Source organism: Eriocheir sinensis, unplaced genomic scaffold (genome assembly GCF_024679095.1).
Source record: "Eriocheir sinensis breed Jianghai 21 unplaced genomic scaffold, ASM2467909v1 Scaffold1505, whole genome shotgun sequence".
In the NCBI taxonomy this organism is placed as follows: Eukaryota; Metazoa; Arthropoda; class Malacostraca; order Decapoda; family Varunidae; genus Eriocheir; species Eriocheir sinensis.
In genome coordinates this window covers 50001-63676 of record NW_026110857.1, presented here as the reverse complement: position 1 = coordinate 63676, position 13676 = coordinate 50001, and the positions used below count along the sequence as shown (strand labels likewise).

At 46.2% G+C, this 13676-nt stretch overlaps 1 long non-coding RNA gene across 1 annotated transcript in view; it reads right to left on the bottom strand.

Moving 5' to 3' along the window:
* Positions 1–695: 695 nt before the first annotated feature.
* Positions 696–13676, bottom strand: part of LOC126990247 (uncharacterized) — a 50958-nt gene continuing 37977 nt past the window's right edge. Inside the window, exon 3 of the long non-coding RNA XR_007744156.1 lies at positions 696–2475. This is a non-coding gene — a long non-coding RNA (uncharacterized LOC126990247). The remainder of the gene's footprint in view (positions 2476–13676) is intronic.

Here is a 13676-nt window from a genome sequence, read left to right as displayed (position 1 = left end):
TCCGTGCGTGAGGCGTCTCTGTAACTGATGGTGACATTGTTTGTAGACAGTTTAGTGTGCGAGCGTATAGGCTACCGGTGCAGAAGGGTGTCTATGATCGCATACCCTTTTTTTCGTTTTCTTCTTTCTTCTTTCTTTATCTCCGTTTCCTTACTCCTCTTCTACAACTTCTTCTCCTTTCTACTTTTTCTTCTTCCTTTTCTTTCTTCTTCATTCTTTCTTTCATTGTTTATTTATTTACTTATTCCTTCTTCTTTTTATTTTTCTTCTTTTTCTTCTTCTTCTTCTTCTACCCCTCCTCCTTTTTCTTCTTTCTTTCTTTCTTTTTCTTTCTTTCCTTCTTTTTTTCTTCTTTTTCTACTCCTCCTCCAATTTCTTCTTTTTCTTCTTTCTTCCTCGTTTTCTTCTTCTTCCTCCTCCTCCTTCTCCTCCTCCTCTTCCTTCTCCTCCTCCTCCTCCTCCTCCTCCCTCTCCCCCGCTGCCACCGCCGCCGCCGCAGACCACCTGAGCGGCCACCAGTCTGACTTTCGGACACGCCCCCTCGCCGAGCACTTCACCTGTGTGTGTGTGTCTGTGTGTGTGTGTGTGTGTACGTAACTCTCTCTCAATAACCAAATAAACAAGCCATCACGAACCAGAACATTTTAATTACTGTCAACAATGGCTTAAAATATTCATCCCACTCGCGACCTCTACAATAATATACGGAACCCTGGGGAGCCTCACTCACTACGCAGCCACGATCACATGTATTTCCGTCGAGTTCCTATAGCTAACCCACTCTCTCAACCAACTCAACACACCCTTATCTATTCCGTGAAAATCTACCGTACTCAACCATATCATTTCTCTCTTCCTTTTCCTGGTTCTCGCGCGTGGGAAAAAGCTGCCGACCATCCGTTCTTTCCTATAACCAATCTAACTTTACGGGTTTCTATTGCTTCCTAGTGATGGAATGTTGTTAAAGGAATTCCGATCGTGTGATACTCACTGTCTGTGGTCCTTTAGAGAATTGAGTTTTCCCTGCCCGCGAGATGTGTCAAATAGGGATCAATGAAACCGCAGACTTTTTTGACGGGACGCTTAACAGTTTTGTTTATGCCGTTTCTATACACATTCTTCTATTCAAGTTATATATATTTCTCTCTCTCTCTCGCTCTCTCGCTCTCACGCTCGCTCTCGCTCTCACGCTCGCTCTCACGCTCGCTCTCTCACCGTTGCCAGATTGTCGTACTCAGAGCATAGTATTTACCGGTTTCTGACGCCTAACTATTGCCAAGAAACATCAGGATCTAACTCTTTTAACGATAACTATAAATTTGTTTCGTTATTGGAGCCCAGAATACAGTTTGGGGGTAGGAAGTCGGGAAATATAATCGGCTGAGTACGACTATCTGGCAACGTTGCTCTCTCTCTCTCTCTCTCTCTCTCTCTCAGGAATATAGGATGGAAGGGGAAACTTTTAGCGGGTGTCGATGCTGTGAGAGGGAAGGGCGGAAGGGAAGGACGGGCACCATAAACCACCTCTGTACACTATATACACGCGTTTGCTTTCGTCCCTTTGAGCGGCTGTTACGTACCTTCCGAACTAATCTCTCCTTCCTCTTTCTCTCTATACCCTTGAATAAAGAAAGAAAGGTGAAAGGCGCATTAATCCTCTCCTGCACCGTTGAAAAGAATATAAAAGCAGAGGACTATAATGTATCTAAGCAGGGAGGGACGAAGGAAATCAAGGCCTTCATCTTGTCTCCCCTCTACCCTTGAATAAAAAGAATAGTAAAAATGCATCATTCCTTTTCTCTTGAGTTGATCATATAAGCAGGAGCTGAAAACACATTATTTATCTTTTTGTACCATCAGCAATCTCTCTGCACTTGAATAGAGGCACAAGAAGGTAAAAACTGCGTTATTCCTCTCTTCTTTGGCTGGGCATCTCTATAGCCTCAAGAAGATCAAAAAAGCAAACATGCGTTATGCCTCTCGTCCTGTTGAGCATAACTATATTCCCTTACGTAGAGGTACAAAGTATGAAAAAGTGCGATATCTCTGTCTTCTACTCTTAAGCATCTCTGTGCCGTTGCTTAGAAGAAAAAAAATAGAACGTGCATTATTTCTTATACTAATGATCATCTCTTCTTAGATCTTGTTCATACCCTTGGAAAGAAAAATGTGCTAACTTCTCTATATCTCTATTTCTATTACATCCCTCTATCTCCGTTATCATCCATTTGTAACCTTGAATAAAGTAGAGAAAAACAATAATTCAATGATACCAAGTTCCTCTCTCGTATCGCTTATCAGAAAGGACGAAAAAAGCAGCGGAAAGCAGCCGGGCGTGAGAGGAACAAACACTTGACACTCACCGGTTTGCAGGTTGTGGAGGTCATGTTCTCGCTCCTCCAGGCGCACCTTCAGCAGCTCGGCGGTCTGGGTCACCTGAGTACTGTTGCTTCAGGTCATCGTAGTCCCGCGTGGCTGTGGGGCGGCGAGAAGGACGATGACGAGAGGAAGAGAAAAGATTGTTGTTAGTAGTTTTTCTTGGTATTAGTATTAGTATTCACGGTAAAGAAAACTGTGCAAGAGCAAAACCATGTTACAAAAAAAGACGCCCTCCACCCGCTCCCCCACGTGAAGGAAAGCAAAAGATTCTAAAAACATAATTATCAAGTACTATTTCAGATGCTTCTATTATTTTTATCATTATTATCATCATTCTTCTTATTATTATTAGCATTATTATTGTCATCGTTATTATCAGTCAGAACGCGTACCTCCGTATCATACCCTAAATTTTTTTCAGAGTGGCGACAAAAAATAATAATAGGAAGACGGTGGATGAAGGGCCCCGGGTCGTATTTTAAAACATTTCGTCGCCCAAGTTCACATATTTGACATGGCTTTCGTAGGAGCTGTAGGCCTTTCCAGGGGTAGTTTTGTGACCCTGGTGGTAGTTTGACCCTTCTTCTGTGCCATGAACCTTAAAAAAAACTCATGAAAACCCGATTGATCCCCTCTTTGACCTTTAGAAATCGTTGATGTGAGAAGCGGTGGTGTCTTAAAATACGGCCCTAGACTCGTATTATCAAACGCTTCGGGTTCGTGTTACTATCGTTCTTCAAGGCCACAGAGGAGATGCGTCTGGGTGCCATGAGTGCTTTTCCCGTTCATGACGCAGAAGCCTTCCAAAACTATCGCCAAGGTCAGGAAACCACCCATGGAAACTCCTACAACTTCTGCGAGAGACTTTTTAAATAGGTGTAATAACGTTTCGAAAAGTTTGATAATATGGGCCTTATACTCTCCACTCCTCAACCTCTTTCCCTGTTCCCCTTGGCTTTTTCTTTTTTCACCAGATTCAAAGCATACATACATACATACATACATACCGCTACCACTACTACCACCAACGTCACCACCACCGCCACCACCACAACACTGCCGCAAGAACGCCTCAGCCCTGCGCCTAAAAATAAACTTAACGACATAAAATATTCATCCCCTCAGCAGGATGCGGTGCGAGGAAGTCTTAGCTTCGGGGAGGGACTAGAGGAGGGTAAGGGAGGGGAAGGGTAGGATGCTGAAGGCGGGAGATGAAGGGGAAAGGGGGGAGAGGCTGAGGAGGGGAAGGGAGGGGAAGGGTATTGAGGGCAGGAGAGGGAAAGGGAAAGGAGGGAGGCTGAGGAGGGGAAGGGAAGGGAGGGGAAGGATACTGAAGGCCGGAGATAAAGGGGAAAGGGGAGAGAGGCTGAAGAGGGGAAAGGAAGGGTAAGAGGACGAAAGAAATGAGTCTACGAGGAAGCAGGAGAGCAGCTGAAAAGGGGAAAGAAAAAGGGTTAAAGAGAGAAAGAAAGTGGTGTTAAGAAAAGAAAGGAAAGGAGAAAAGAAGGGTAAGAGGAGAGTGGGAAGAAGTTAAGAAGAAAGATGAAAGAAGAAAAACAGCAAAATAGGGAAGTTAACAATGAAAGGAGGGAAGGGTGAAGGGAGAATAGAGAAAAGTTAAGGGAGAGGAAGGAAGAGCCAGACGAAGATGACGAGAAGTTAAGGAGAGGGAGGAGAGGAGAGTTAAGGGAGGAAAGTGAGAAAGGTATGAGGGGGAAGGAAGGGAGAGTAAGAAGGGGAGGAGCTAAGAAGATGGACGAAAGAAAAGTAAGAGAAAGATGAGTAAGAGCGAGAAAAAAGAGAAGAGGGAGGAGAGGACAGTAAAAGGAGAAAAAAAAGGGTAAGAAGAGGAAGAAAAGAAAGGAAAGAGGAAGGGAAGCCGAGAGTGAGGAAAGAAGAGTAAAGTGAAAGAAATGAGCTCAGAAGAAGGGAAGGAAGTTTAAAAGAGAAGGAAGAAGTAAGGATGGAAGTTCAGAGGAGAGAAGGGAATGGAGGAAAGCAAAGGAAGGGCTATAAATACGGAGGAAGAAGAAAGACGGGAATGAAGATGAGAAATAAATGAGCTCAGCAAGAAAGGGAAGCAGGTTTAAGCGGAAGAAAGGAAGGAAGGGAGGAAGCTCAGAGGAGAGAATGTGATGGAGGATAACAAAAGACGGCTATTATGGAGGAGGAGGAAAGGAGGGTAAGAAGATGAGAAAGGACCTCAGAAAAAAAGGGAAGGAGGTTTATAGGAGCAGCGAGTAGCGGGCTTTTTTTTATTATTGTTTCCTTTTTTTGTGCCCTTGAGCTGTCTCCTTTGTTGTAAAAAAAAAGAGAGAAAAGAAGGAAGGAAGGGAGGGAGGAAACTCAGAGGAGAGAGTGAGATGGAGGAAAGCAGAGGACGGCTATAATGGGAGGCAGGCTGAGGGAAGAGCAAGGTGAGGGGAGGAGGAGGGGAGGAAGAGGGTTGAGGGGAAGGAGAATCATCTCGGACAAGCCGTGGGGGGTGGGGGGGCAGCGGAGGGGGGAGGGGGCGGTGGTGGATCAGGATGTGGTGAGTCACGCCCCACTGGAAGTCTTGGAGCAGTCTCTCTCTCTCTCTCTTCGTGCTTCTCCACCCATTTTCATCCCCTGCTCCCCTCCCCCCCCACAAAACCTTCCCTGCCCATGACCTATATTCCTCAGCTCATCACGCCCCCCCCCCTCCCTCCCCTCCCCCCCCTCCTGCACCTTCCTCCCTCGCTGCTTCTTCCTAATCTTCATGTTTGTTATCTTTCCTATCTTCATCATTCCCCTTCACTCAGTCTTCCTTCCCCCAAACTCCCTTCACCTCCATCAACATCTATGAGGCTATCTTCCCCTTATTGCTCCTTCCTATTCCTTAAACCTTTCCTGTCTATTTCATTTTCCTTCATCTTTTTCCCCTTCACTCAATCTTCCTTTCTTACACTCCCTCTCTTCAACAACATCCCTGAGCCTGTCGTACCCTACACTGTTCTTTCTTACCCTTATATCTTTCTTAAATACTCCAATTTCCTTCACTCAACCCTATTCCCCCATACTTGTCACTCTTCCTCCTTTCTCTCACCCTTCCTCACGGTGGTTCATCCTCATTTTTTCTTCCCTCCATCTCCGTGTCTCCCCTTTTCCCCTCTCCCGTTAGCTCTCCCTACCTAAGCCTTCTCTTATCTCGTTCCAATCTTTCCGTATCCATAACTTGACTCACTGACCCCTCGCTCGGTTCCTCTCTATACCCTGATGTGTCGTTTCACGTGCACACCATCTTCTTTCTCCTTCGTGACCTTTTTTCCCATTTTCTCCATTCCTTTCCTTTCATGGTTCCCTCACTCGTCCTCCACTTGATCCGGACCCCATCAACTTCCCCCTGACCCTCCTTTATCCCTCTCTACGTGTTTCGAATCCTAACACTCACGCCACTCTCTAGTTATCGAAGAGGACGAAGTGGGACAGAGAGGGGACAGCGGGGCAAAGGAAAACATCACTAGTGTACAGCCGTATGGTGAAGACTTGTCCGCCTACTCCTGCTACTCCCTATCCACACCCTTTTCCTTTTCTACATTCCTCACTCCCCGCACCCATTCTCCTGCATAGATTCTTATTTTTCACCTGCGATGATTTTTGGCTACTTGGATGGGCCGTATCTGCATTATTTTTTTTTGTTCCTAATCAATAACCTACCTTTCAAGTCTTCTTATTTGTAACCAAGGTAAACAGATGAATTATTATAGGTCGCCAATAAACCTTTTCTCTGCCTATTTATCTGTGTCTATCTAGCTGTCAGTTTAGGTTTCCCAAGGTTATCAGACGCGTGAGACGGCGGACGCGTAAACAGAGGCGAGGATGAAGGCGTGAGTAAGTGGAAGAAGTGAGTCAGGGCACCATCATCACCACTACCCCCCACGACCACATCCACCACAAATACCACCGCCATTACTCCCACCACCACTGCCATCATTACCGCCCGTCACTACCCCACCACTACCATCTCCCACCACCATCACCGTCACTACCACTATAACTACCACCACCATCACCGACCCCCTCCCCACCACCACCACCGTCACCACCACGTCAGTAGCGGCGCCTGAGTCACCCGTCGGCCGCGTCACCACCATAAACACACCGTCATCACAGCAGCAGCAGCAACAACAACAACAACGGCGACCTTCCTCCCTCATGGTGCTTCTACCCGACTAACAAACACTCTCGCTTCGTCGGGCAAAGTTTAGGACACGGCTCACAACCAAGAGGTCCCGGGTTCGATTCCAGGATGATCAGTCGCTGTACACCTGTCTCCTAGTCCACCTAACAATGAATGGGTAATGTGAAAGGGTGCTGGTTATCAATCGAGGGTTGTGACCGGACGCACGCACAAGCACACACATCCTCCTTGCTGCCTCTCCTTATTCTCTCTCACGATCTTTCATAAACATTTCTTGCCAGTCTGTGTTCGCCTTTCCTTCCGTTTTCCCGCTTTCTTTCTTCACTTCCGTTCCTCCCCTCGTCCTGTTTACGACTCCCCTTCTGAGAAACGTTTATCTTTCATCTTCATTTTAGTATTCTCGACACGCTTACTGGAGTGACAACAGTGATAAGTATATTATATAGTCACACTGAGGAGAATGACAGGCACGGAAATGGGATGAAAACGAGATGATTATAGAAGACAAGGAAGAAACAATAGAAGTGATTGGATAGACAGTTTCCTCCTCCTCCTCCTCCTCCTCCTCCTCCTCTCCCGCAATCAGCTGGCTCTCATCTCTTTCATTTCCTCTCGACCCCTTCATTTGGTCAATACACTTAACCTAGACACGCCTCCGCCACCGCCGCCGACACACGTACTGTACAACACCCCTACTCTCACACCTACATCCACTTCCTCCGCCACACCTTCGCCCCTACACATCCTGAACATCCCCTACAAATACTGCTCTACATTCCCCTACATATTCCTTCACATCCCCAGTTAGTGTTTGGTAACTGAAACTACAATACGGATTACAGAATTCAAATGTTCGTTTCTAGCCGTTCTCTTTGTTCTTTTCTTCACAGGATGTTTAGAGATAAGAAACCAGTAGTACACAGATAGTGAAGAGGAGGCACCAGGCAGACGGAAATGCACCTGGGGTCATAGAGTACAAAAAAACTTCGAGAATAACTGCAGTAATCCCTTCCCCAAAGACCCTCCACATTAGTCCAGAATATTACTCTTAAATGACGTACGTATGACAGGGAAGTAATATCATCAGTCACGGAGCACTAATGGAGATGCGATTGTCAGCCCGAAAATGGAAAAGACGAAACCAAGATGAATGGCGCGTCCAGCATTCACCTCCACTCACACATGCACATCACCTCTTTCCCTCCTCCCTTCTTCCTTCCAAAGCTCCCTCTCTGTCACCTATGCACTCAACACACCCACCCTCGACTACACGGTGAAACGCCTACCTCTTGCACTTCCCTACACACCTTGCTGAATACCTTAACGCGTATAACACTTCCGGAAACACTTCAGCGCTCAGGTGCATTTCTTACTACACACCATAACACTTACCCGGCCTCCACTTCGTACCTCTTCAATGCCCCCCGACGCTTCTAACACACGCACGCTCGCTCACTCACACTCCTCCTCTCTTCCCCCCCACTTCCCCCCCCCCACACACACACACTGACCCTCCTTCACCTGCATCTTCGCCCTCCTCCCTAACTTTCCCGCATCCTCGTTATCGTGCATCCAGGTGTCGACTCGTTAATTTTATCCTTATCCCACTCCGCTATTCCCTCCATTCCCACACCTGTTCCCGCCCCACACCTGAAAAATTTTGTTGGGTTTCCACATCACACCTGACCTCCTCCTCCTCTTCCTACACCTGAGGCAATGACGCAAATGAGGGAGACAACCTAATGATTTGTCTCTGTCTGTCTGTCTGTCTGTCTGTCTATCTGGCTGCCCGTCCGTCTGTCTGGCTGTCACTCTTTGCCACTTTGTTTGTTCGTTTGTCGGTAGGTAGGTCTGTAGGTCTCTCTCTCTCTCTCTCTCTCTCTCTCTCTCTCTCTCTCTCTCTCTCTCTCTCTCTCTCTCTCTCTCTCTCTCTCTCTTGAGTGGGCTGCCTTAATCTTGTTGCCCGTCTCTCTCCTTTCTCTTTCAACTTGTTCTCTTCCTCCTTTTCACCCCTGCGCTTGTCTTTACTCTCTCTCTCTCTCTCTCTCTCTCTCTCTCTCTCTCTCTCTCTCTCTCTCTCTCTCTGTCGTTACATCTCTTTTACGGGATGTGCTACGATAGAAAACCTTTACTCCACCACTATTTGCCTCCTCCTCCTCCTCCTCCTCTTCCTCCTACCCCTCAGCCTTTTCAATGCTCTGATCTATTTTTACCTTCACTCCCTCACCAACTCATCATTAAAACTATTGGACGATGCAGAACGTTCCGCCAGCATTTTGCCAGGCATGAAAAATAAAATAGTAATAATAATAATAATAATAATAATAATAATAATAATAATAATGATAATAATAATAATAATAATAGAAATAATTAAAAAAAAAGAACTAATAATAATAATTTGTGAGTGATTACAGCTCGCTTTTGTTCGCCGCGTTTTGTTAATCTGTTCATCCCTTGCATTCTTTTCCTTCTTTCCTTTTATATTTCCTGGCATGTAATATCCCGTTGGAGAGAGAGAGAGAGAGAGAGAGAGAGAGAGAGAGAGAGAGAGAGAGAGAGAGAGAGAGAGAGAGAGAGAGAGAGAGAGAGAGAGAGAGAGAGAGAGAGAGGGAGAGAGAGAGAGAGAGAGAGAGAGAGAGAGAGAGAGAGAGAGAGAGAGAGAGAGAGAGAGAGAGAGAGAGAGAGAGAGAGAGAGAGAGAGAGAGAGAGAGAGAGAGAGAGAGAGAGAGAGAGAGAGAGAGAGAGAGAGAGAGAGAGAGAGAGAGAGAGAGAGAGAGAGAGAGAGAGAGAGAGAGAGAGAGAGAGAGAGAGAGAGAGAGAGAGAGAGAGAGAGAGAGAAAGGAAAGGTGAAAAGAAGGAAGAGAAGAAAGAGATGGAAGAGATGGAAGAGAAGAGAAGAGAAGAGAAGAGAAGAGAAGAGAGAGAGAGAGAGAGAGAGAGAGAGAGAGAGAGAGAGAGAGAGAGAGAGAGAATGACGTAACGGTGACGCAAGAGCCGGGGCAGGAGTCGGCGCCACCTGGCACACTGGAGGCAGGTCAATACGTTCCTGCAGAGGTCATGGGCTCGAGGGGAGGCGGGGCTACGTATGGGGGAGGGGAGGGGGAGGGGAGGGGAGGGGAGGGGAGGGGAAAGGACAGAGAAGAGAATGGAAGTAAAGAGATGAGAAGGACAACAATAGGAAGGAAGGGCAAGGAAGGAAGCGGAAGAAAGTAAATGGAAAGGAAAGAAAGGAAAAGAAGGAAAGGGAGGGAAAGAAGGAAAGGACGGGAAATAGAAGGGAAGGGCAAAGAGGGGAAGGGAATGTTAGGGAATAAAAGCCCTGGAAAAGCACGTTAGGGAAGGAAAGGGAATGGGACAGAATGTAAAGGAAGGGACAAGCGGAGAAAGAGGCAAGGAAATGAAAGGGAAGGAAAGGAAGTGCAGGGGAAAGAAAGGCAAGGAAATGAAGGGAAAGGGAAGAGGGAAAAGAGGCGAGGGGAGGGGTGGAAAGAGAAAAATAAAAGCTAAGAAAGGAAATGGAAGGGAATTAAAGGAAAGCAGTGTCCTTTTAAAGTTCAGGTTTTGGCCTAGTGCCGCGGCGGTGATGAAGGTTGTTTTTGTTATGGTGGTGGTGGTGGTGGTGGTGCTCGTGCGTGGCGGTGGTGATGTGTGGGGCTGGATTGATGGTGGTGATGTGTGGTGCTAGTGGTGGTGGTTGTGGTGATTGTTGGGAGGGTGATGGGGGATGTGGTGGGGACGGTGTGTGATTGTGGAGGGGGAGGGGATATGATGTTGGGAATGGTGTTGTGTAGTGTTTCGTAATGTGATGTATAGTAGCAGTAGTAGTAGTAGTAGTAGTAGTAGTAGTAGTAGTAGTAGTAGTAGTAGTGGTGGTGGTGGTGGTGTATTGACAGTATCGTTATTATTGGAGGCGGTGGAGGAGGAGTTTGTGTGGGAGTCTTGTTGTCTGATTTAAGCTTATTCTTGTGGCCACTTGTCTCACCACCATCATCGCCCCTCACCCCTATCCTCATCCATGCACGCCCTTCGCCCAAGTCACCGCCACCACCACCATTACCATCATCATCATCCTCTTGCTAGAACTTGACCACCAACACCACTGTCACCGTTCTTCCACTTCTGCTTCTCCACCAACAACCACCTTGTCAACATCACCTCCACCACTACTACTAATACCACCACTAACGCCTCCGCCACTGTTGTACCATTCCTCCCCACCATCACCACTACTACCATAACCACTGCCACAACACCACTACTCCACCACCACCACCATTACAACTATCACCATTTATTTCAACTATTTATGTTACATTCACTACCACCCCAAGTCCACATCAGTAATACCACCACTACCACCCACACCTCAATAACATCATCAGCAGAAGCAACAACAATAGCAACAACGCCATTACCAATCCTACCACCTCCTTCACACTCATCATCCCCACGACCATCACCACCACCATCAGCACCACTCAAGCAGGAATAAACAGAAGAGTCTGTCAAATGTTACATACTAAGCAAAGGCGAGTTAGTGAGATACTGAGGAGGTGGTGGAGGAGGAAGAGAAAGAGGAGGAGGAGAAGGAGGAGGAGAACGAGTAGAACGATGAGGGAAGGTGAATGAAGAGGAAGAAGGCAAGGAAGAGGATGGGTTGAAAAAAGAAAATATGAGAAAATAGATAAAACTAACAAAGACAGACAAAGACAACGACGACAAAGAAAAAAATAATTAAGTAACAACAGGAAACACACAAGGCCAGCGATGACAGTTCACGAAAAAGGCGAAAACAACATTAAAAGAGAAAGGAATAAAGACATAGCAGGAAAAGTTTATGGAGGAGGAGGAGGAGGAGGAGGAAGACGGACGGGGTGAGGGGAGTCGCAGGAAGAGAAGCTTTCAGTGTAAACAAGAGTAAAGAGGCAAACAAGAGGTGAAAATTATGAGGCAAACCATGAGAGAGAGAGAGAGAGAGAGAGAGAGAGAGAGAGAGAGAGAGAGAGAGGAACAACCCCTGATACTCGTGAAATAAAGACATAGGATTAGGTTACTCGCGGCCGTACATAAATCTTGTTACAACGCGTGAAAGACGAGTACGCGGCGACTAAATTAACAACCAAGGACACACACACACACACACACACACACACACACAGTTCTTCGACACTCCATTGTGAATCCTAGCCTTATGAGTATCCCGAAACACACACACACACACACACACACACACACAAAGCATCCGGGTCGAGGAAATCTCTCTCTCTCTCTCTCTCTCTCTCTCTCTCTCTGCATGACACTTCCGCGTTGCATACCAAAAAGGAGGCGAGATCACTAGGAACAAGAAGAGTGAAGAGGGGGAAAATAAAATATGAGAACAGGAGGTGGAGGAGGAGGAGGAGGAGGAGGAGGAGGAGTTCGAAGAAGAGTACTGTGAGTGGTGGAGGAGGGGGAGGAGGAGGAAACGGAAAAAGAGGAGGGAAACGTGCGTGAGGGTCGCGTGGGTCTGCAAGTGAAGTGTTTCTCCCCGGCTATGCACTGAGGGCGAGTCGAGGGAGCGAGCGTTGGCAGCAGGAGAAAAATAAGGAAAAAGAGAGAAAGAGGCGGATTTCGCTTCGTTCACGTCGGAGAGAAAGGAAAAGTGTGTAGGGGAAAGGAATGAGTTGATGGAGGATGGGCGAGGATGTGGTAGTATTGTAAGGGAAGAAAAAGACAGACATTGGTGTTGGTGATGAAACTTGCACAAGAAAACTAAGAAAAAAAAAGAAAGGCGGAGTTTGCTTGGTTCACGTCGGAGAGAAAGGAAACTTGTGTAGGGGAAAGGAATGAGTTGATGCGGGATGGGTGGGGCTGCAGTGATGTAAGGGAAGGAAAAGACAGACAATGATGTTGGTGATGAAACTTGTAGGGAGAAAAAAGTTAAAAGAGAGAAAAAGGTTGATTCGGCTTCGTTCACGTCGGAGAGGAAGGAAAAGTGTGCTGGGGGAGGAAATGAGTCACAGAATGGGTGAGAATGTAGTAGTAGTGTAAGGGAAGAAAATGACAGACAATGGTGTGGGTGATGAAACCAAGAGGAGGAAAAAAAACTATTCGCCTTCATTCACGTCGGAGAAGAAGGAAAAAAGATATGTTGCGGGAAAGAATGAGTTGTTAGCGGATGAGCGAGAATATAGTGGAGTAAGAGGTGATGAAAATTGAAGGGGGAAAAGAAGAGAGGGAGGAAGAGTGTTGGAGGAATGGTCGGGGAGTGGAAAAGGAAAGGGAAGGAGAGAAAGGGTGTTGGTTGGGTAGCTCGGAAGGAGAAAAAAGAGGGACGTGAGGAAGGTTTTGTCTTGCATGGCTTTGAGAGAGAGAGAGAGAGAGAGAGAGAGAGAGAGAGAGAGAGAGAGAGAGAGAGAGAGAGAGAGAGAGAGAGAGAGAGAGAGAGAGAATGGAAACAGCCCCAGGAGTCGTGATAAGAGGGAGGGGAGAAAAAGAAGAAGAAAAAGGAGGTGGGGGAAGGAAAGGAGGAAAGAGGAGGAGGAGGAGGAGAAAGAGAAGGGCGTGGGATCCAATACGCCTCACCAAAGATTGATCAAACAAGAGAAAGAGAAAAGAAAAAAGAAAAAAAGAAGAGGAAACAAAGGCGGAACATAAGGAAAGGAGGACACGGACGCAGGGTAATAGACAGCCGGACTCAGGTCAATACAAGGAAGACATTCATTCACGAAAGAAGAAAACGACAGCTAAATTAGAGAGAGGAGAGAGGAAAAAGGAGGGTAGAATTTCAAACAATGGAACTGCTGGAAATAATAATAATAATAATAATAATAATAATAATAATAATAATAATAATAATAATAATAATAATAATAATAATAATAATAATAATAATAATAAAAGAAAAATAGTGGTAGAAATTGAACAAAAAAACAACAACTTCGAAGAGCATTAAATCCAAACCTTAGACAAACAAATAGAACGGAAAGATAATATAGAGTCCAGAATCTAAGGCAAGTAAAGCAAATTAACAAAAAAAAAAAACAATAAAATGAAATGGAAGTAACAGACTTTGAAAGAGGGAGAGATGGAGGGAAGGGAATGTGAGGGAGGGGAAGGAAAGGGAAGGGGTGAGTAGGAACAGCAGTACAGC